This window comes from Mobula hypostoma, chromosome 9 (assembly GCF_963921235.1).
Source record: "Mobula hypostoma chromosome 9, sMobHyp1.1, whole genome shotgun sequence".
NCBI classification, from domain to species: Eukaryota; Metazoa; Chordata; class Chondrichthyes; order Myliobatiformes; family Myliobatidae; genus Mobula; species Mobula hypostoma.
This window is the reverse complement of record NC_086105.1, coordinates 122,652,963-122,675,968: the sequence shown is the minus strand read 5'-3', so window position 1 is coordinate 122,675,968 and position 23,006 is coordinate 122,652,963. Positions and strand designations below refer to the sequence as shown.

Sequence of the window (23,006 nt, the reverse complement as noted above, 5' to 3'; positions counted from 1 at the left end):
TACTCTTTCCTGAGTGAATTAGGATTGTCTGAAGTTAAAAACTGAAATACCAGAACTATGCTCTTAGGCTTTTCATAATCACACCTCTATTCATTTCCTGGTTACCTGGAAATTTATTTGTGTTATACTTTTTCAGAATTATGCAACTTTTTTCTTTGAAAGAAATGTCAACAAATTGATATTGCTCTTTTTGCCCTGTGCCCCTTTTGAAGTACAGGAAGGTTTATGAATCACTTCGTACCAGGACCACAAATCATTGGGTGCTCCTGCAGCATTAAAGTTATACTGTTGCAGCACTGGGACATCTGTCAGGTCATTTAGTTACTTTATATTGTCTCAGTATTATTTATTTACTTTTTTATTTTTGCAAGATCTGTCTTCCTTTGCATATTGGATGTTTGTCAGTGTTTATACTGTAGTTTTTCATAAATTCAGTTGTATTTCTTTATATTCCTGTGAATGCCTGCAGAGAAAATAAATCTCAAGGTAGAATATGGTGACATATACAATGCCAATATACAAACCCCCTTGGAAGTTTTCATGTTTTGTTGTTTTACAACATTGCATCACAGTGGATTTAATTTGGCTTTTTTGACACTGATCAACAGAAAAAGACTTTCATGTCAAAGTGAAAACAGATCACTACAAAATAATCTGAATACAAATATAAAACACAAAGTAATTGATTGCATAAGTATTCACCCTCTTTAATATGACACACCAAATCATTACTGGTGCATCCAATTGGTTTTAGAAGTCACATAATTAGTTAAATGGAGACCACTGAGTGCAGTCAAGGTGTTTCAACTGATGGAAATAAAAATACACCTGTATCTGGAAGGTTCAACTGCTGGAGAGTCAGTATCCTGGCAAAGACTACACCATAAAGACAAAACTCTCCAAGGAACTCCACGAAAATGTTATTGAAAAGCACATCAGGAGATAGTTACAAGAAAATTTCCAAGTCACTGAATATCCCTTGGAATAGAGTTAAGTCAATCATCAAGAAATGGAAAGACTATGGCACAGCTGTAAATCTGCCTAGAGCAGGCTGTCCTCAAAAACTGAATGACCATACAAGAAGGGGACTAGTGAGGGAGGCCACCAAGAGACCTATGACAACTCTAGAGGAGTTACAAGCTTCATTGGCTGAGATGGGAGAGACTGCTCATACCACAGCTATTGCCTGGGTGCTTCACCAGTTGCAGCTTTATGGGAGAGTGGCAAAGAGAAAGCCACTGTTGGAAAAAAAACTCACATGAAATCTCAGCTAGAATTTGCCAGAAGGCATGTGGGAGACTTTGAAGTCAGCTGCAAGAAGGTTCTATGGTCTGATGAAATCAAAATTGAGCTTTTTGCCCATCAAACTGAACATTATGTTTGGCATAAGCCAAACACATCACATCATCAGAAACACGCCATCCCTACCTTAAAGCATGGTGGTGGCTGCATCATGCTGTGGGGACGCTTCACTGCAGTAGGCCCTGGAAGTCTTGTGAAGATAGAGGGTAAAATGAATGCAGCAAAATGTAGGGAAATCCTGGAGGAAAACCTGATGCAGTCAGCAAGAGAACTGTGACTTGGGAGAAGATTTATTTTCCAGCAAGGCAATGAGCCAAACATAAAGTCAAAGCTACACTAGAATGGCTTAAAAACAAAAAAGCTAATGTCCTCAAGTGCCCAAGTCAGAGTCCAGACCTCGAGCTAATTGAGGATTTGTGGCTGGACTTGAAAAAGGCTGTTTACTCACAATCCCCATGCAATTTGACAGAATTTCAGCAGTTTTGTAAAGAAGAATGGGGAAAAATTGCAGTATCCTGATGTGCAAAGCTGACAGAGGCCCATTCACACAGACTCAAGGGTATAATTGCTGCCAAAGGTGCATCTATTAAATATTGACTTGAAGAGGGTGAATACATATGCAAACAATTATTTTGTGTTTTATATTTATAATTGATTTCAATCACTTTGTAGAGATCTGTTTTCACTTTGACATGAAAGAGTCTTTTTCTGTTGATCAGTGTAAAAAAAAACAAATTAAATCCACTGTGATTCAATGTTGTAAAACAATAAAACATGAAAACTTCCAAGGGGAGTGAATACTTTTTATAGGTGCTGTACATACTTTGATAATAAATTAACTTTGACTGCTTCAGCTCCTGGGCTCTAATTTCCAGCACAACAATCCAAGTCAGTACAATCATCCAAGTTATAAATCTTGATCTAACACCCCAGATTTTAACATAAACAGCTCCCTGGTTTCCTCCCTCCAGATGAGCAGATGAGGCTGCACTGTACCATGTAAAATACCCTTACTCACAAATGCCCCCATACCTTCAATTTGCTATCAAATTTCTGGACTCTGATGGTTTCTTGGTCCTACAAGCTGCCTAAATTATGAGGGTATATTCTTCAGGAGAGAAGGGAAAAATATAAAGGGGGCCTGGGGGCAATGTTTTCAGACAGAAAGTGCTGGGTATGTGGAATGAGCTGCCAGAGGAAGTGGTAGAGATGGCACAATTGCAATATTTAAAAGATATTTAGACAGGTACATCTGTAGAAAAGTTTAGAGGGGTAGATGCCAAAGGCAGGCAAATAGAATTAACAGGACAGGCTGGGCTCTATGTCCTAGCCACTTCTACACCTTAGGATGCACCGCAGTTTCTACGTCAGTATCTTTAGTGGGTCTGAGCTGTGAATTTAATAACTTGTATCACAAATACCATCTCTTCCTAAATTTGTAATATTGTACCTATGTTGCTTTAGGTCTGCATTCTATTTCATTAATTTGTTACTTCCTAACAGAACACAATTAACACTGGTCTCTCAACCTGCTTAAACTATAGGGCATCTAAATTCAGAACCAGTTCAAATATGCCTGTCTGGACTGTCCTTCTCACTTCTCTTCCACTGTGGCCGATGTACACTGGTGCTAGAAAGTTTGTTAACCATGTTCATAAACATGTATAATGTTTTTTGGGTTATTTATTTAATTGGGTTCTCTTTATCTAGTTTTAGGACTTATGTGAAGATCTGATCACATCTTAGGTCATATTTATGCAGAAATAGAGAAAATTCTACAGGCTTCGCAAACTTTCTAGTAGTTCTCCATTGAAAATGCTTCCATTTAATTACTGTATGCCATTCTTGCGATTGGATTCCTTCAAAGACTTATTGTTTATCCCATTAGCCTCCACCAGCCTACAAGCCTTCTCAACAATTTGCTCTGTACATGTTAAGAGGAATAAGTTATTTCACCTAGCCAACCCGGTTTTTGTCATTCTGTGAAATTATAATCGCTCTCTACCTCCACCTGCCTACTTTTTTCTTTTAGTTCCTTTAAAGCTTTGGTTAACAAAAATCTTTGCAATTTTCGATTCAAAATTAACACCTCGTCCAGCAACAGTTTCCATTAACGAATTTTCCAAATGTATGCTATTACATACATTTCCAAGACAGAAGTAAATTCTGTTCATTTAGTAATCCTTGTACATACTTCAATTTTATATCCTTCCATCTACAGTTGCATCTACAGCTCCCCGGATTTTATGTTCTCATGACCCCGCTACAGATCGGTATCCTTCTGCGTATCAAGGATAACTTTATTCTCCATTTACATTTACATACAGTGTTAGGAATTTGCTGTAGTGTATTGGCGCGAAATTATGTCTCTTCATTGACTTATGCTCTTACCATACTTTTAAATACCTTTCCTCATGAATTATTTTTTCCCCGGATTGTGTTTTTTTTGTGCATAGTATATTGAACCATTGTTCTACCTTTATAGTAGCCCATAACTTCGTGATTTCATTGTTGGGAATTACGTTTTTCTGGTCAAGCGATAGACCATCTATAAACATTACGGCGAGTAACCGCGTCAAGTGAGTGGGGGATGGGTGACGAGTTCCGGGAGGAGGAGAGTTTCGCTAGTACGCATTTGCTTCTGTGGTGCCAACATCGCTACCGTAAAACGTAAGAGTGAAAAGAAGATCGACTCTGGTCTATTCCCGGTGTGGAGAATTTTTGATAAACTGCGACTACGTCGACTGCACCTCTTCCTAGAGATGCTGCCTGGCCTGCTGCGTTCACCAGCAACTTTTATGTGTGTTGCTTGAATTTCCAGCATCTGCAGAATTCCTGTTGTTGACTACATTTTATTTCTCTTCCCATACGATGTTAGCTGATTAATTGATAAATTAATTTGCGGATTTGCACTTTCCTTCATATATTGCTTTGTTCATTAATCAGGATTACAATTTCAGTACAGTTAATCGTTTTGTGTTACTTTACTTTGTCAATGGCCATTTTTTGTTTTAAAACTGGTCTTAAAACGTGGTGAGAAATTAACAAAGCAGCCTGTTGCTTTATTTCCTCTACTCTAGCTCAAGATCTGAAGATTTCTGACCTTCGATCACAGTTCACCGGTGGTTGACAGCCTGAGATAAATGGGATTTAAATTCCTCGGAAGCTGGCTCTCGCTTTAGACTTGTGGCTTTGCAGGTAAGATAACTTTTCATATGCATTTCTTGCCATCGCACATCATTAAACTTTTTTTAAAACTCTGTGTTGCAAATAATGATATAATGGCTTGATTACTTAAAATGTTTACATTTTATAGTTTAGAAACCGAGTGTTATTCCAGTCAGGAAATCAGTGTCTATGGAAACAGAAACAAATTAACCTTCCAGGTAGAATACCTTAAAAAATGGTGCAAAAAGATAGGAAATCGTTTTTTTTAAAAATATAAATGAAAAACGCTAAAGCAGTAAGTAATGTTTTTATAATCATAACTTTCGTGCTGCATTTTTAAATGAATCAGAAAGCTGTGTCTTCAATTCTTGCCATAGACTTGCGTATAGAAATAAAGGATGGCTTAAAATGAATCTCAGGGTTGTATGTTGTGACATACATTTACTTTGATAATTAATTTACTTTGAGCTTTGAAACAGAGAACCAGCTGCTTTCTTCAGTGGATGTAAAATATTCCATGGCACTGTTTCATAGAAAAACTCAAGAATTATTTCCAGTACCCTAGCCAACCTTTCTCTCTCAGCCAAGGTGTTTTAAACACAATATTGGTCTTTAGTCACATTATTATTTGCGTAAGGTGCAGTTTTTTTGTACCTTACAAGGATGGTTAGACTTCAGTCATACTTAACTGGGTGTGAGGAGTCTTGAGACTTCTTCAAAGGCATTGTAGAAAAACAGGTTGTTAAATTGCTGTTACACTGATCATTTGATCTTTAATTTATTTCTCACACTTTACAATATTTGTAAATTATACAAAATATTTGTCATTAATAAAGGTCTTACACTTGGCTCCCTAAGCATTATGACAAAGCATTCCATGTTCTAATAAGTCTCTGGAAAAAGTCATATTGTCTTAATTACTGTCCAACCGTAATGCTACATTTTACTTCTTAGAAGATCATTGGCTTATAAAGATGAAAACCCATTGTCTTTTCTCTGTTTAAAAAAAACATTTTTAAAATTGACCTCCTTATGCCAAGATGAGACCACACTCAGGGTGGAGGAGCAACACCTATTTCCTGTCTGGGTAGCCTCCATCCTGATGCCGTTAATAAGAATTTTTTTCTTCCAGTAAACAAGTTTTCTTCCCCCGCCCCCCCTCCTCTATTCCCCACTCTGACATTGTACCTCTTCATACCTGCCTATTACTTCCCCAGATCCCCTCCTCCTTCCCTTTCTCCTGTGGTCCACTCTCCTCTCCTATCAGATTCTTTCTTCTCCAGCTATTGACCTTTCCCATCCACCTGGCTTCACCTATCACCTACCAGCTAGCCTCCTTCCCCTCCTCCCCACCCAACCTTTTTATTCTGGCATCTTCCCCTTCCTTCTGGATGGATTTTGCCCGAAAAGTTAACAATGTGTTCATTTCCATAGATGCTGCCTGAACCACTGAGTTCTTCCACCTTTTTGTGTGTATTGTTTTAAAATTCTCAGTTATGTTCCGTGTTTCACTGGCAATAAGGCTGAGTATGAAAGGTCACTGAATTTATTTTACTCTCCTTAGATGCTGCCTTACCTGTTAAAATTTCCATCATTCTGATTTTTTTAATATTATTCTTGTATGTTTGCCTATAATATTCTTAGGAATCAAACATATATATTGAAAGCTCTGTAAATTCAGCTTGACTTGACAGGTGCTGGTTAATTGATTGAATCTGCCAGTTCTGTCCATCTTATCCTCTGGAACACTGATTGCTAGAACAGAGACATTATTAAATGTTGAAGTAATGCTAAAGTAGTTTTTATTATAATCATATTCCTCTTTTTATTGCTCCTCTCATCTTTAGTTATTTGTGTGTGTGTGATTTTTTTTATAAAGGTAGTTACACAGACTATGAATTTATAACTCTGATAACTGAACACTGATAACAATGGCCATCTACTGCAGAGTATTTCTTCAAAATGTTAAGAATAATAGTGGGAATTCTAGATTTAATAGAGTAATTAAGAAATTCAGTAGCCTATTACGACTGCAGTATACAACAACAATTTTCCTATTAATGAGGGGAAAAGTCCCAAGATGATTCAGAGGAATATTATCAGCCACAAATCTGATGCTAAGCTAACCAAGGGACATTAGGACAGACTTATTTTGAATAGTAGCAAGAAGAAGGGAGATTAAGATAAGGAATTCCAGAATTTGATGTCCGGTCAGCCAAATGATGAGAATTTGGGAAACTGCAAAAGGCCAGGATTGAAAGAGTGCAGTTATCTATTGTTAAACTGGAGCAGGCAACAGATGTGGGAAGGGTGAAACAAGGAAAAATTTGAAAATCAAGAGACAAGTTTTAAAATAGATGTTTTGTTTAATCAAGTACCACAAGTGAATATGAGTTGTGGGTGATTGGGACTTAAGTTTATAAATTGAGCTGTAGAATTTTGATAAGCTGAAGTTGATTTATCAGGAATGTAATATAGTAGAAAATTCCTGAATTAATAGCTGAGGTGTGGACAGAAATAGACAGTGTTATGAAAATCTACATTAAGGTTGTCCAGGTGATGGAGTGAATATTATGAAATTCCTTTGGTGCAGCGTCAGACAATTGCTGAGAAGAGCTGATGCATTTTCAGGTGAAGCTGCCAGAAGTAATGTAGATAAGACTTTGGACCCATACAGCATAGAAACTGATCCTTCAACCCACCAAATCAATGCTAACCATCAGGTAGTCATCCATACAAATTCCATTTACCAGAATTTAGTGCATAGCTTTCCTTGCCTTGGTAATTCAAATACTCATCTAGATGCAGTGTGTTTCAGATTGCAATTAACCACTGAGTGGGGGAAAAAAAAACTCCTACCATGGAGATAAATTTTTATTTTACTATCTGCCCTATACATACCTGTCACACTTTTGTACTTTTCTATCATGTTTCTGCAACTCCCTCCCCCATCCCACCAGCCTCCACTGCTCCAAAGAAAAGAAGGGATGGGGGAGTTAAAAATAAATTCTTGAACTTCATTTAAGACAATGCCATAAGAACAAGAACAAAAGAAGAACAACCATTGATGGTGATTCCTTGCCTATGGCTAGAGATAAGACCATAAGATATAGGATTAGAAGTGAGATACATACACAATATAGAGAGATAAAGGGTAACTATAGTTCTACAGTTCAAGGGGAGACCTATAACCAGAAGTGCTGGGAAGGTGGTGTGACTACAGGAGGACACGGAGCGACCACTCTCCGCTGAACATTGACGACTCCTCCGTAGAGATCGTTAAGAGCCCCAAAATTTCTTGGTGTTCGCCTGGTGGAGAATCTCACCTGGTCCCTCAACACTAGCTCCATAGCAAAGAAAGCCCAGCAGTGTCTCTACTTTCTGCAAAGGCTGAGAAAAGTCCATCTCCCACCCCCCATCCTCACCACATTCTACAGAGGTTGTATTGAGAGCATCCTGAGCAGCTGCATCACTGCCTGGTTCAGAAATTGCACCATCTCGGATCGTAAGACCCTGCAGCGGATAGTATGGTCAGCTGAGAAGATCATTGGGATCTCTCTTCCCGCCATCACAGACATTTACACGACACGCTGCATCCGCAAAGCAAATAGCATTATGAAGGACCCCATGCACCCCTCATATAAACTCTTCTCCCTCCTGCCATTTGGAAAAAGGCACTGAAGCAGTTGGGCTCTCACAACCAGACTATGTAACAGTTTCTTCCCCCAAGCCATCAGACTCCTCACTACCCAGAGCCTGGCTTGACACCAACCTACTATACCCTGTACTGTGCCTACTGTCTTGTTTATTAGTTATTATTATTTATTGTAGTGCCTGCACTGTTTTGTGCACTTTATGCAGTCCTGGATAGGTCTGTAGTCTAGTGTAGTTCTTGTGTTTTTTCTTACGTAGTTCAGTGTAGTTTTTGTATTGTATTGTTTCATGTAGCACCATGGTCCTGGAAAACGTTGTCTCATTTTTACTATATGGTTATGGTTGAAATGACAATAAAAAGTGACTTGACTTGACTAATTGTACCAAAGACTGCAATAAAGTTTCAGGCACATAAGATTTACTTTTGTGTATATCTATCCATGCTACAGAACATTTCAGCTCTGTGACATGCATAGAAATCTTATTGGAGAGTGTTGTGTATGCAGCCTGGTTACACAACAGTGCTATTAGTAAAAACACTGGAGACGGGCGCTAAGTTTCATGGTTCTTTACTGGCAGAATCCGAACTTGGCACATACATACAGATCATTACGTGCCTAATAGCGCATGCAACGACGTGTTACTAAAACATAGAGTAGTCCCTTATTATACTGTAGGCTATACGGTACACTCCTCCCCTTTTATTTTAATAGTGTATCAACTTTTTTTACTGGGGCACTATGCAAAACAAATGTTTACCCTTAAAATACAAACACCTACATTTGTTTACGTAGTAATTTAATAATATCAAATTATAACAAAGTAACGTAATAACATCAAATTATAACAAGCCTTTTTTTTCTACTATTGGTCTAAGACCGATTTATAATTCAAGTCTCTGGGGAGGTCTTCTCTGCCTCTCCAGGCAACGTCTGCCTGAAACGTTTGCTTTGGGGAATGAGTCTCCACAGGTACATCAGGTGTGTCATCAGCACTGATGACAGGCTTACCTGTAGATGAGGCTGATGTGCTCACATCAGGAGTGTTTGCTTCCATGTCCGGGGAGTCCGGGCAAGGTGTTGTTGTGTTTTTCACCTGAGCATCCAGGATTTTGTCCACATGACGTCTCCATACGTTCTCTCCCACCTTCACTGTATACATCTATGGCCCGTCTATGGCAGAACTTGTACCCGGCTGCCACTTTTCAGTCCAGTAATCACGTGCAAGAACTGACTGTCCCACACTGAAGTTCCGTGTTGACTTAGCATTCAAGTGTTTGAACTGTCTGTTCTCCACATCACGTAGTACACCTGGTTTGAGAAGATCCATGCAAGACCTCAGGTTCCTGTTCAGAAACATCATTGCTGGAGTCCGATTAGTGATTGCATGTACTGCATTACGATAGGCAAGGAGGAAGATGTGTATCTTGTGTTGCAGTGGTCGATTTTCACTGTCTATTGCCTTGATGGCTTTCTTGAATGTCTGCACAAATCTTTCTGCCAAGCCATTTGTGGATGGATGGGAAGGGGCAGATGTAAAGTGCCTGATTCCATTGTTCTTCACAAAACTCTGGATTTCTTCAGAGACAAATTGTCATCCATTGTCTGTACAGATTTGTTCTGGCATGCCATCTTGGCTAACATAGTCCTCAGAACTGTAATGTTCTTTTCCGATGTGGTTGTCTTCATTTTGATGATATCCAGCCATTTGGAATGCACCAACAGTGATTTAAAAAGATAGAGTGCATGAATGGTCCAGCAAAGTCAATGTGCACTCATTGCCATGGTGATGAGGGCCACTCCCATGGATGGAGAGGGGCTTGTGGTGGTGTGTTCTGGATCTTTTGACATCCAGAGCAGTTCTTGGTCAAGTCCTCAATCTGTTTATCGATTCCTGGCCACCACACAGAGGCACAGGCAAGACTTTTCATCTTCACGGTACCAAGGTGCCCCTTGTGCAGTTCCTCCAGCACTCTGGTGCGTAGCTTGGGAGGAATCACAACTCGTGAGCCACACATTAGTGTTCCCCAACACACTGACAACTGCTCCTTCCTCACTGAGAAGGCTGGAAACAGTGTGTTACCCCACGCTGGCCATCCCTTTACCATGATGTCATACACTTTTGACAACATAGGGTCATTGCATGTTTCCCTTTCAATGAGGCTGTTTGTCACTGGTAATTGTTCAGCTAGTGTTGTGTGAAAGACCTCTGCTGAATCCATTTGTGTAGTTATCTCGGAAGTCTGCAGTGGTAAACGTGACAAACCATCTGCGTTGCCATGTTGCTTGGTCCCCTTGTGTTCAATGTCATACATGTGACCTCCTAAGAAAAGAGACCATCGCTGCAGCCTTTGTGCTGTCATCACTGGAACGCCTTTTCTTGGGTTGAAGATTGACACGAGAGGCTGATGGTCAGTCAACAGGGTAAACTTTTGGCCACACAGATAGTGACTGAATTTCTTGACTCTCCACACGAGGCTTAGGACCTCTCTGTCAATCTGTGCGTAGTTGTGTTCAGTTGAAGTTAGCGTTCTTGAGGCAAAGGCTATTGGTCTTTCTGAGCCATCTGGAAACTTGTGCCATAACACGGCTCCAGTCCCATGCTGCGAGGCATCACAAACTAGTTGGATTGGTAAGGAGGGGTCAAAGTGCGTGAGCACCCCTTCTGAAGTTATAAGTCTTTTAGTTTCTTGAAATGCTTTCTCACAGCTCTCAGTCCACTTCCATTGTGTCCCCGTCTATAATTGTGCATTTAGTGGGTGTAGGACCGTGGTTAGGTGAGGCAAGAACTTGTGGTAATAGTTCACTAGACCAAGATGTGCTCTCAGCTGAGACACATTTTCAGGTGGTGGTGCCTTAAGCACTGCTTCTATCTTGTCTTGAGACATGTGTAAGCCATCCTTGTTGATCACATGCCCACAGTATGAGATTTCCTTTTTGAAAAACTCACATTTCTGTCAATTAGCCCTGAGTCCATATTCTCGTAACCTGGTGAGCGCTTGTTCAAGGTTAGAGAGATGTTCGTCGTCATCTTTGCCCGTGACAATGATGTCATCCAGGTAACACTGAGTCGCTGGAATCTCCTGCAGGACCTGGTCCATTGCCCTTTGCCAGATTGCAGGAGCTGATGCTATCCCAAACACCAACCTGTAGTACTGGTAAAGTCCTTTGTGTGTATTTACTGTCAGTTATTTCTTGGATGCTTCATCGATTTCCATTTGGAGATAAGTCTGGGTCAAATCAATTTTTCTGAAATGTTCCCCTTCTGACAGGGAAGCAAAGACGTCAATACGAGGTTGAGGATACTGTACTGTGCAGAGCACTAGGTTAACAGTCACTTTAACGTCTCCACATATGTGCACCTTGCTTGGTTTTCCTGGTTTAGTGCTGGAGGTTTTCTTCATCACTGGAACAATAGGCGTGGCCCATTCACTCCAATCCACCTTTGACAGGACCCCAGTCTGCTCCAGATTTTTCAGCTCTACCTCTACTATAGACCAGATTGCATAAGGCACTGGTCTGGATTTGTGAAATTTTGGACATGCATTTTCTTCAATCTCAGTCTTTGCCTTCATGTGCTGAAATGTTCCTATTCCTTTCATGAACACTTCCTCAGAGTCAGCAAGTATTTGTGACAGTCTCTCAGATGTAGCCTTGCTGCCTCCTTTGCTGACACAACTAGTGCCTTGATGGTGTATCAATCCAACTGGATTTCCGTGAGCCATTCACGTCCCAGCAATGGTGGTCCTCCATTTCTCGGTACATAGAGGCTCAGCTGCTGTGTTTTGTCTCCGTAGGTCACTGTCACTTTAATTTTGCCTTTGGGATGCACTTTCTGCCCTGTCTAAGTCTTTAGCGGTAGTTTAGTTCGTTTCAGAGGTATGTGAGAAAACAGTCATTTGTAGTCATGTACAGAGATCACTGTTAAAGCTGAGCCTGTATCCAAGTCCATTTTCAGTCTCACGCCTGCCACTTGTGGAGTGATCCATGTTACTTCATCTGTCTCTTTCACGCTGTGAAGTTGCAGACAAGACAATTCACTTTTGTCTGTGTCGGTTTCATCAGAACTGCTTTCTTTCATTTTGTGTACATTGTTGTATTTTCTTTTCTGGGGTTTCTTATTTCTCTGTATTTTGTCCTTTTTCTGCTGTTTACTAGCTTTGCATACTCTGCCAATGTGTCCCTGTTTTGCACAGTTTCTGCATTCTTTGTCTTTAAACCAACAGTCATCAGGATCATGTGACCTGTTCCCACAACAGTAACATTTCTTTCCTTTATTTCTGTTCAGTGACAGTTTATTGGTAGCATATTCCAGAGATTTTTGTTGCATCTCGGAAGCACCCTGTGCTGCTGTTTCCAATGATATTGCAATATTCAGTGCCTTCTCTAATGTAAGGTCTCTTTCACACAGAAGCTTCTGTGTGGTTTCACAGTGCATGCCACACACTAACCTGTCCCTTAATGCATCTGATAGACCAGCTCCAAATTGGCAATGTTCTGATAATTTGCGCAATTCAGCACAATATTCAGAAATGCTTTCATTTTTGCTCTGATTCTGTTTGTGAAATTTAAATCTTTCATCAATAACCAGTGGTTTGGGGTTTAAATTCTGTTGGAGAGTGTCTACTGTTTGCTTGAATGTTTTGTCAGCTGGCTTTTCGGGGGTTAACAAGCTCCGTAGCAGCCCGTATGTTTTTGCCCCCATAATACTGAGTAAGACGTTGGCTTTCTTTTCATCATTAACACCGTTAGCCTCGCAATATAACTCCACTATTTCAACATCAGTTGCCCAGTCTTCAATGCCACTATCAACTGCTGCAATGGTTCCAGTCATCGCCATCTTTGTTATGTTAATTTAGCCCCGTTTTCCCCTTGTTTCTTTTGACTCACATGTCCTTTTTGCTAGCACAACGAGCGCACGCTGTCTAGATGCGTCTAGATTCTCTCTCTTCTCCGAGTGTCGTTATCAACTAAAACACGGCATTCTGATAAGATGTAGGTTCATAATGCTCGTCGCCAATTTGTTGTGTATGTGGCCTGGTTACACAACAATGCTATTAATAAAAACGCTGGAGATGGAAGCTAAGGTTCATGGTTCTTTACTGGCATAATCCGAACTCGGCACACACGTACAGATCAATATGTGCCTAATAGTGCATGCTCAATACACACCTAATAGTACATGCAACAACGTGTTACTAAAACATAAAGTAGTCCCTTATTATACTGAAGGCTATACGGTACAGAGAGGTTCATGTGGCATAGTAGAAAATATAGAATTAGATTTCTAAAATAACAACACATCTAAGGCCTTTTGAAAGGAAAAAGAGGTTTGGGATGAAACAATACTTAAGTGACAAATGGGTTGAGGATGATTGTCCTTTTGAGGAAAAAGGTAATGAAGGGGAGGGATATAGTACCTCTAAGGAGAGTAATTTTACAGATATTAACTAACAAGGAATCAAGGAGAAGTGCTTGACCAGTAGGCTCAAGGGAACAGGAGGTGATACCTATGGATAAGATGAAATTGAAAAGAAAATGGAGTACTAGAAAGTAGAAAAAGATGCAAGTCCAAGACTGGGGCACAGTTTCAGAATTAGGGGTGAGCAATTTCGGACTGAGATGAGGAGAAATTTCTTCATGCAGAGCAGGATTGAGTCCCTGCCTGGAAGACTTTAGAGGTGCAGTCATTAAGTTCAATCAAAATGCGGAATGGTAGATTGCAGTATATTATGGGGTATGGTGATAGTGCATAAGATTATACTGAGGTAATAGATCAAACATGATTAACATGGAGAGTTTTCCATTAGAAGACGTAGAAGGGAGTGGAATCAGGATGCAAATTGAGCACTTGGTGGAAGTATTTTATAAGTTAGTAATCAGAACAAGCCTTATCTGTGAGTGACACGATATTAAAAACTAATTATGATATTACTCATGGCAAATTACTGTTTCCTAATGTGGTGGTTTGCTGTTCTACTCTATTATTATAATTGCTATACAATGCAAGATGTGTTGCCTTGAGTTTATTTGGTTCATCAAAGAAAAGTTTATCACTAAATTATTATTTGCATTCTTTTCTTCTTTCAAATAGTTTGATTTAATAACATGAGTTTTAATTTTTCCTAATTCCACTCCCCCTTTTCTCTTACCTAACTTTACTTCCCCTTTTTCTCCGATTTTTTAAAAAAATTCAGCCTTTTTCAACCTTTTTTCTCTTCTTTCCCTGTTCTTTCTAAACATAGAAAACATAGAAAACCTACAGCACAGTACAGGCCCTTTGGCCCACAAAGTTGTGTCGAACATGTCCCTACCTTAGAAATTACTAGGGTTACCCGTAGCCCTCTATTTTTCTAAGCTCCATGTACAGGAGCGACGGAGGATGAGAGGTGACCTGATAGAGGTGTACAAGATGATGAGAGACATTGATCATGTGGATAGTCAGAGGCTTTTTCCCAGGGCTGAAATGGCTGCCACAAGAGGGCACAGGTTTAAGGTGCTTGGGAGTAGGTACAGAGGAGATGTCAGGGGTAAGTTTTTTATGCAGAGGGTGGTGAGTGCATGGAATGGGCTGCCAGCAACTGTGGTAGATGCAGATACAATAGGGCCCTTTAAGAGACTTTTGGATAGGTACATGGAGCTTAGAAATAGACCATATGCCTTCTTAACCACAGAGTCAATCTGTGCTGCTACTTTGAGCATCCTATGGACTGGGACCCTAAGATCCTTCTGATCATCCACACTGCCAAGAGTCTTACCATTAATACTATTTTCTGCCATCATATTTGACCTACCAAAATGAACTACTTCACACTTCTACATTCTGATTTTCTCCTAGCCTCTTTTTCTGTGGCTTTTGTACATGAATTGATTTAATACTGAAATTACCTCGGACAGAAAGAGCGATAGTTGGTGGCAGCAGTGCAATTGACTAAAAAACACTGTCACGATGAACCTACAGTTACCGCAGCTGATTCTGACCAAAAGTCAGATGTTAGAGCTGGCATTTGTGTGGAACTTCCTGTGACTCTGGGTTTCCCCTAGAAGCTCTAGTTTCCTCCTATAGTTCATAAGTGCTGCTGGTTAAGTTAATTATTAGGTAAAGTGTTCCTAGGGCAGGTGATTAGAAGGAGAGTAGGTTATATGGATGTTAAAGTCCATTGTCATATGGACAAATATTTATGCACAGGTTCAAATAAAAACTTACATGCAGCATCACAGGTGCATAACATCATATAAGCAGCATTCACAATAAAAGCACAAATTATACACAATTTTACCAGAAATAACGCAATCAGAACAAAAATAATTTAAGTCCTTTGCAGTGTGAAGTGATCAAAGTGGTCATAGTGTACTTAACGCTAGTGATTATGGATGTGCAGAGTGATTTAAGAAGTAAATTGTTGAAGTAGCTGGTTTTGAACTTGGCAGTGTGTACCTCCAGGCTTCTGCACTCCTGCCTGATGGTAACTGTAAGAAGATGAATGACACAAGGATGTGAGAAATACTATCTCATAAGATATCGTTTGGTTTCATGGTGATAGCAGTAGAGAATTGTAATCAGCTGAATATTATTCATGTGCCACCATGTTACTATTGAATATAATTGTGAATTATTAGGTACGCCTGCTCATTAATGTAAATATCGAATCAGCCAATCATGTAGAAGCAACTCGATGCATAAAAGCATGCAGGCATGTTCAAGAGGTTCAGCTGTTGTTCAAATCAAACATCAGAATGGAGAAGAAATGTGATCTTAGTGGCTTTGACCATGGAATGATTGTTGGGGTGGTTTGAGTATCTCAGAAACTGCTGATCTCCTGGGATTTCTCACACAACAGTCTCTAAACTTTCGAGTATGGTAAAAACAACAACAGCAAAACAAAAGTTCATCCAGTGAGCAGCAGTTCTGTGGGAAAAAGTGCCTTGTTAATGAGAAAAGTCAGAGGAGATTGGCCAGGCTGTTTCAAGTTGACAGGAAGGTGACAGTAATTTAAACAACCACGGATTACAACAGTGATGTACAGAAAAGCATCTCTGAAAGCACGACATGTCAAACCTTGAAGAGGATGGGTTACAGCGGCAGAAGACTATGAACATTTGCTCAGTGGCCACTTTATTGGGTACAGAAGGTATCTAATAATGTGGCCACTGAGTGTAAAATTCCAATGAAAAGTGAGAAGGGTGCAAAGAATCTATTAAACAATGGAGATAAGTGACAAATAAAATTTAATGTGGGGAAAATTAGATTTTTCGCTTTACTGGGCAAACAATAAAACAGAACATCTTCTAAACTTGTAGAACAAAAACCAAAGAAATCTCAACATTGAGAGGGATCTTGTTATGGTTATTCACAAACTATAGGGAGTTGACAACGCAGTACTGCAAACAATTAGAAAAACAAATGGCATGGTTGCCCTTAATGTAAGAAGTTTGGAATACAAAAATGAGGAAATCATTGTGCAGAACTTACATGTTTCCATAACTGGAGTTTTCATCTGCAGAAGGAAGGACATGTTTCCTTTAAAGCAGAGATATTTTGAAGAATGAGATTGTCTGAAGGGATATGAGAGGGTAAATGCTGGGAAGTTCTTTCTGTAGGTGATACAACTGGGGAGCATGACAAACTTACCACTTTGATCTGAACAAAGGATGAATTTTATCACTCAGACAGCAGTGGATCTGCAAATTGTCAACCCCTAAGCATTGTGGATCACATTGAAAACTGAGGGTGATTTTGATTTGGATGATAGTGAAGTCACTTCACATGGAGAGAGGGCTGGAAAACGGTACTAAAGTAAATCTCAGCTATGATCTTGATAAAGGGTGACACAGTTAGAAAGGCAAATGGACTATGCTAGCTTTTATTGCTTATTCTTTCATCTTCCCCCTTCCTTTCCAGTCCTGATGAAATGTCAACTACTTATTCCTTTTCACAGATGCTCTCTGACCTGCTGAGTTCTTCCAGTATTTGCAGAATCTCTTGTGTTTATGAGTTAATGCTCCACTGTGTAGTCTCTTCGAGGTATGCCTTCCCTAAAGAAGTTTAAATCTTTTCTTCGATGGGAGTTCAGTGAGATCCTCTCTCTCTGTTCCCCCTTGTGATCTCGGCTGCCCTCTGACCATGTCATCTTCCAGATTCATGACCACAGCCACTTACTCTTCCTAGATTGTCCTCCATCCCCTTCCCCCTACCTTTTTATTCTGCTGTCTTCCCCCATTCTTCCCAGTCCTGATGAAGGGTCTCGGCCCAAAACGCGTCTGTTTATTCATTTCTACAGAAGCTGCCAGACCTACTGAGTTCCTCCAGCATTTAGTGTGTGTTGTTTTGGACCTGGTTAATATTCTCCAGTGATAAGAACTGGTACCTGAGCTTGGGAGCAACCTGTCTGTGAAAACAGTCCATCCGTTGCTCTTGAAAGATAAAATGACGATTACCAAAACAATGTATCACAGAGACACTGGCTACTGGTACTGAAATTTTTATTTTAGATATTTTCAAAACATAATTTGTTAAAGGTAATAGTTCCTCCCATCCCAAAGGTACTTGACAATTTTGTTAAGAACTCTTGCCTCTTGTTTCCTTTTTAATTTGTTGCATCTTCTATGGTTAGTCAGTTGTAAATATTGGAAAAGTGAACATGGGGTGGATTTCTTGGTTGGGAATTTCAAGCACATGGAATAGTATGGTGCCTTGAGACATCTACATTCCCTTCACAGTTGTTGTACAGATCAAACATCAGAATGGAGAAGGAATGTGATCTAAGTGACTTTGACTGTGGAATGATAGTTGGGGTGATTTGAGTGACTCAGAAATTGCTGGTCTCCCGGGATTTCTAATAGGGCAGGAGCTCTCAACCTTTTTTATGCCATGGATCCTGGCCATTAACCGAGGAGTGTGGACCCTAGGATGGGAATCTCTGTTTAGATGGAGTTTGATTGGCACTTCAATACAGTTTGGTATTGTTCTATATTTCTTATTGTCGTTACCCAATACAAGTATGCCCCCTTGAAATCTCCAGCTGTCTGAGCAGCCACAGAAGTTAAGGAAAAGAGTTCCAAATATCTTCTATGCTTCACCAGACTAAGTGTTCCTGATTTGTTTCAGATTAGCATAGCTTTGTTTTGGAAACACTCAGTAAGTCAGGCAGCAAATACGGAAAGTGAAACTGAGTCAATGTTTCAGGTTTAAAGCCCTTCATCAGAACTGGGAATGTGAAAAAGTAAGTTATAGAAAAACTCTGATAACCTTTTGTTTCTTTGTTCATAAATCCCAATCATTCAGCATTTGGCTGATCAGGACCCATTTCCTGTAGCCCTGTTTTAAACTTGCCAGTGACCTGTTTCCTGAACTCCCTTTTACACTCACAGAATTTATTGGAAAGTTCAGTATATTACTGTGAACATCTTTAAAAAGTGGATTAAAACTTTGTTGTATTATTAATAGGATGTTATCTAATAATGTGAAAAATCTGCTGGAATGGCACCAAAGAGGTCCTCAGCATGCCGGATTATCAGAGTTTCACTGTAATTTGCATGGGGGCTGAAAAACTCAAAGGCAGCCACAAAATAGAGAAACACAATAGAACCCATTAAAGAAAACCCACATAATAAAGACTATTAAACACCCAATGTCTGAAACAAAGAACAAATCATGCTGAAAATAAAAAAGTGAACAAATAACACACAGAACATTCACTGCAGAGTCCCTGAAGGTGAGTCCACAGCCACGGTGCCTGTTCAGCGCTCAGGTGGGTGAAGCTGGTCCAGGACCCCAATGGCTGCAGGCCATAGTCACAGAGCCAGTTCAGCACCTTGCAGAGTGGTGAGCAGAACATTGGTTGGTCCTTTGCCCTTGGCCTTAACGCCTTGATCAAATCGTGCAAATAGTAATAATAAAGATAAACATGAGTCCCTGAAAATAGTCCACAGTTCAATGCTGAGGTGCTGGTGGCTGCAGGGTAAACACTGCTCCCAAACCTGATGGCATGAAACCCAAGACTCCTGATCCTCCCAGCCGACAGTAGTAACGAGAGAAGGGAGATTGGCCAAATGCTACTCTTATCCTCGACGATTATAATCTTGCTCGACGATTTAGTCAGCGCGGAGAAATGGAGCCGACCACGGGTTTGTCTTCCGCCATCAGGCCTCAATGCCACGTCCTCCCCCAGTGATGTGTCTGCAGTCTCGTTCGCTGAACCACCCCAGAAGATTGCAAAAGCGCCAGATCATTTAGTTGGTTCAAAATAACATCCTTAAAAGGGAAGTTGCATGCTGCAGACTGCAGCAATCGCAATTCAGAAGAAGTACAGCTACCGGTGTATCTAGTAGTTTTGTGAGCTGTCTGCAAAACATCGCCGTTGGTTGCTGGCACCTTCTTGAAGGCAAGAATCTGAGGGAGAGTGGCTCTAGGTTTTGTATTGCCTCTGCAAACTAAACACAGATGCCTGCAAAATAGTCACCCAATCTACATTTGTGGATGGGACTACATTGGGAAAATAAATACAGTGATCAGAAAAAAGTCAAGTAAATTCTGTAGGTGCTGTTAGCATGGTAGTAAGGAGGGGGGTGGGTGGTAGTGATTTTGATGAGGGAGAACCTCACGGTACTACTAGGAATATACTCTTGGGGGATTGTCCATTGAGCCTGTAGGGGTGGAACTTAGAAATAAGGGGATGATAACTTATGCTAGAGGACCCCAATTTTCAGCAGGAATTAGAAGATCTACGAGAATGATAGGGTTGTAGTAGTAGGTGATTTAAATTTCCTTAATATTGACCAGGACTGGCATAGTCTAAAGGACTTAGATGGAGCAGAATTTGTTAAATGCATCAAGCAAAGCTTTATCAAAAAGTATGTAGCTGGTACTGCTAGAGAGGGACACACTTGACCTCCTGTTGTGAAATGAGCATGAGTAGTGACCATAATTCAATTACTTTTAAAAGTGTTATAGAATGATAGGGCTGCTCTACAAATTAAAATCCTAATAAAGGCAAGACCATTCTAGAAAGCGTTAGACAGAAACATGCAAATATTGATTGAAGAGACTGTTTGCAGGTAAACAGACATTTAGCAAGTGGGGGGGGGGGGATAATTCGGGAAACAACATATTCCTGTTAGAGTGAAGGCAAGGATGGTGGTTAGTAAGCCTTGGCGTCAAGGGGTATTGTGATGCCGGTCAGGAAAAAGAAGGAAGCGTATTTCAGGGATATCGCCTTTTGGCCTAAAGAAGTGCTTATGTGGTAATTTGTAGGAATAATAATAATAGATAGTAAAATTATGTCTATTACATATATTAGGATACTGGTGAAGGGAGGAACAATAGATTTACTTACAGTTCCGTACAGTCTTCCAGTTAGGTGTTACTGCTTTGACTATAATAGTTAATTTATGCTAAAAGGTGCTTCAGTGCGAGAGTGAATTCTTCTCTCAGCTGATTATTCTGAAATTGTTTTAAAGAACTTGGTACATGTGGATGGCCTTCTCAGATCATTCATTAGGATGTTGTTATATCTTGCAGTTTTCCACAGTTGAAAGTAAATATTGAAATGTATAATATAAGCACTTAACACACAATTTAGCAAAAGGCTCTATCTGCAGGCATTGCTAATCTGTATAAGTACAGGTATTTTAATGCCAATTGATTTCTTAAGTGTAGATGTTAAAATTATATGAAAGATTGATAATGATAGTCAAGAATCATCGGAAAATATGAAAGAGAAACATTGAAGGCAAGTTTAAAAAGAGGATGAAGATGTGATAAATGTTGTGGTCAGAATACTACAGAAAATAGTTTGATTAAAATGAACTAAGAATAATTTTCTTGGGAATACTAATTTTAAAAAATTAAAGAACAAGAAGTGGTTGACTGGTGTTGCAGAACTTTTATTTTTATTTAAACACAACTATCTAATTAGAGAAACAATTAATGGATATTTCTAATCTACAAACTGGAGGATGCACCTAGACTTGGGAATGAATTGTGTCTTGTGATACAATGATTTTGACATTACAGAACTAGATGGGATACTTCTGATTATTGGTTAAAATGTTAGTATCTACATGATGTATACTTCTTGTCATTTAAACTCTTAGATAGGCACATTTCTCTCTCTGCTGACCATTACACTGATGGCATTTAGAGCAACAATAAAGGTCCTCCATATCTGGCGGTGCTTAGGATTTCCTTCATTGTGCCGGTAGTTCTGTTTTCATTGTGTTAGTATCTCTGTTTTCACTGCTGTCAGTCATGCAAGTTCCAGGTGGAGACTCAGGAATAACATCTCACTCAGTTGCAGATAGATTCTTTATTGTGGATTCTGTAACAATTTTGTTTTACCAGTTAGGGTTGTTAGCCCTGAGCTGAACCCCGGAACCTGGAGGACTGGTGGACCACTCTTAGTCTGGCCTCTACCCTTTGACCTGTTTGGCATGGGTCATCCCACCAAAAGCCAAAACATAAAGCTCTGATTCCAGCCAGCATAGCTCTCTGAGTCAGTGAAGCACGCAAGCCTCCAAGTACTACGACAAGGTTGTGGTCCTCTTGGAGGGGATAGACACATGGTTGAAAGAGGGAAAAAAATGGAGGACTATGTGGGAGAAATGGTTAAACTGTTCTTTCAACAGGTTAAAAGGTTGGCACAACATTTTGGGCCAAAGCACCTGCACTGTGTAATACCGTTCTATGTTCTTCATATGCTTTGTATTCTTTGAGCTACAGAATGTTAGCTGATTGCTGGCTTAGTTACTAGCTTATCCTTTAACTTCCAGGAATCCTTTTATCTATTTTCTCCATAGAAAGTCCATAATCCTGTTTATACTGGAGAACTTTTGTGTATATATAAACTGTTAGGTACAGATAGTTTACTTGGGCTTTCATTCCCTCACCTAACTAGTCACAGTCTAGCTATTAACTGGCAAAGGTCCTAAGCAAAGTCTTCTCAGGATTCTCAGCAGGCCTCCAGGCACAGTCACGAGTCGGGTCATAAAGACAAATGTATCTTCAGAAAATTGGTATGCTTAAGCAATCCTCAGCAACTGAACAAAATGGGCAGAACTTTGCCGTACACCAAAATTCTGTTTCTTAACTTGTTTTTACAAGTGTCTACAAGCTCTCCTCTACAATCACTCTGAGCACCAGTGCCCCACAAGGCTGTGTACTCAGCCCCCTGCTGTACTCACTGTACACCCATGATTGTGTAGCCAAGTTTTGATCGAACTCAATATGTAAGTTTGCAGATGACACAACAATTGTAGGCCGTATCTCGGGTAATGATGAGCTTGAGTACAGAGAGGAAATTAAGAACCTGGTGGCATGGTGCGAAGACAATAACCTATCCCTCAATGTCAGCAAGACGAAGGAATTGGTTGTTGACTTCAGAAGGAGTAGCGGACCGCACGACCCCATTTACATCGGTGGTGTGCAAGTGGAATAGGTCAAAAGCTTTAAGTTCCTTGGGGTCAATATCACAAATGACCTGACTTGGTCCAACCAAGCAGAGTCCACTGCCAAGAAGGCCCAACAGTACCTTTACTTCCTGAGGAAGCTAAGGAAATTTGGCCTGTCCCCTAAAACCCTCACTAATTTTTATAGATGTACTGTAGAAAGCATTCTTCTGGGGTGCATCACAACCTGGTATGGAAGTTGTCCTGTCCGAGACCAGAAGAAGCTGCAGAAGATCGTGAACACAGTGCAGCACATCACAGAAACCAATCTTCCGTCCTTGGACTCACTTTACACCGCACGCTGTCGGAGCAGTGCTGCCAGGATAATCAAGGACATGACTCACCCAGCCAACACATTTTTCGTCCCTCTTCCCTCTGGGAGAAGGCTCAGGAGCTTGAAGACACATACAGCCAGATTTGGGAACAGCTTCTTTCCAA

General features: G+C 40.2%; 1 protein-coding gene across 3 annotated transcripts in view; it reads left to right on the top strand.

Annotated features, from left to right (window-relative positions):
• Window positions 1-23,006, top strand: part of tmc5 (transmembrane channel like 5) — a 125,922-nt gene that overhangs the window by 3,539 nt on the left and 99,377 nt on the right. Inside the window, exons 1-2 of one of the 3 annotated variants that reach the window (XM_063059051.1) lie at window positions 3,940-3,972; window positions 4,383-4,500. The gene's annotated coding sequence lies outside the window, so the exon portion shown is untranslated. Of the gene's footprint in view, window positions 1-3,939; window positions 4,103-4,382; window positions 4,501-23,006 lie in introns of those variants that run through there. The other 2 variants (XM_063059050.1, XM_063059052.1) reach the window with 2 other exon arrangements.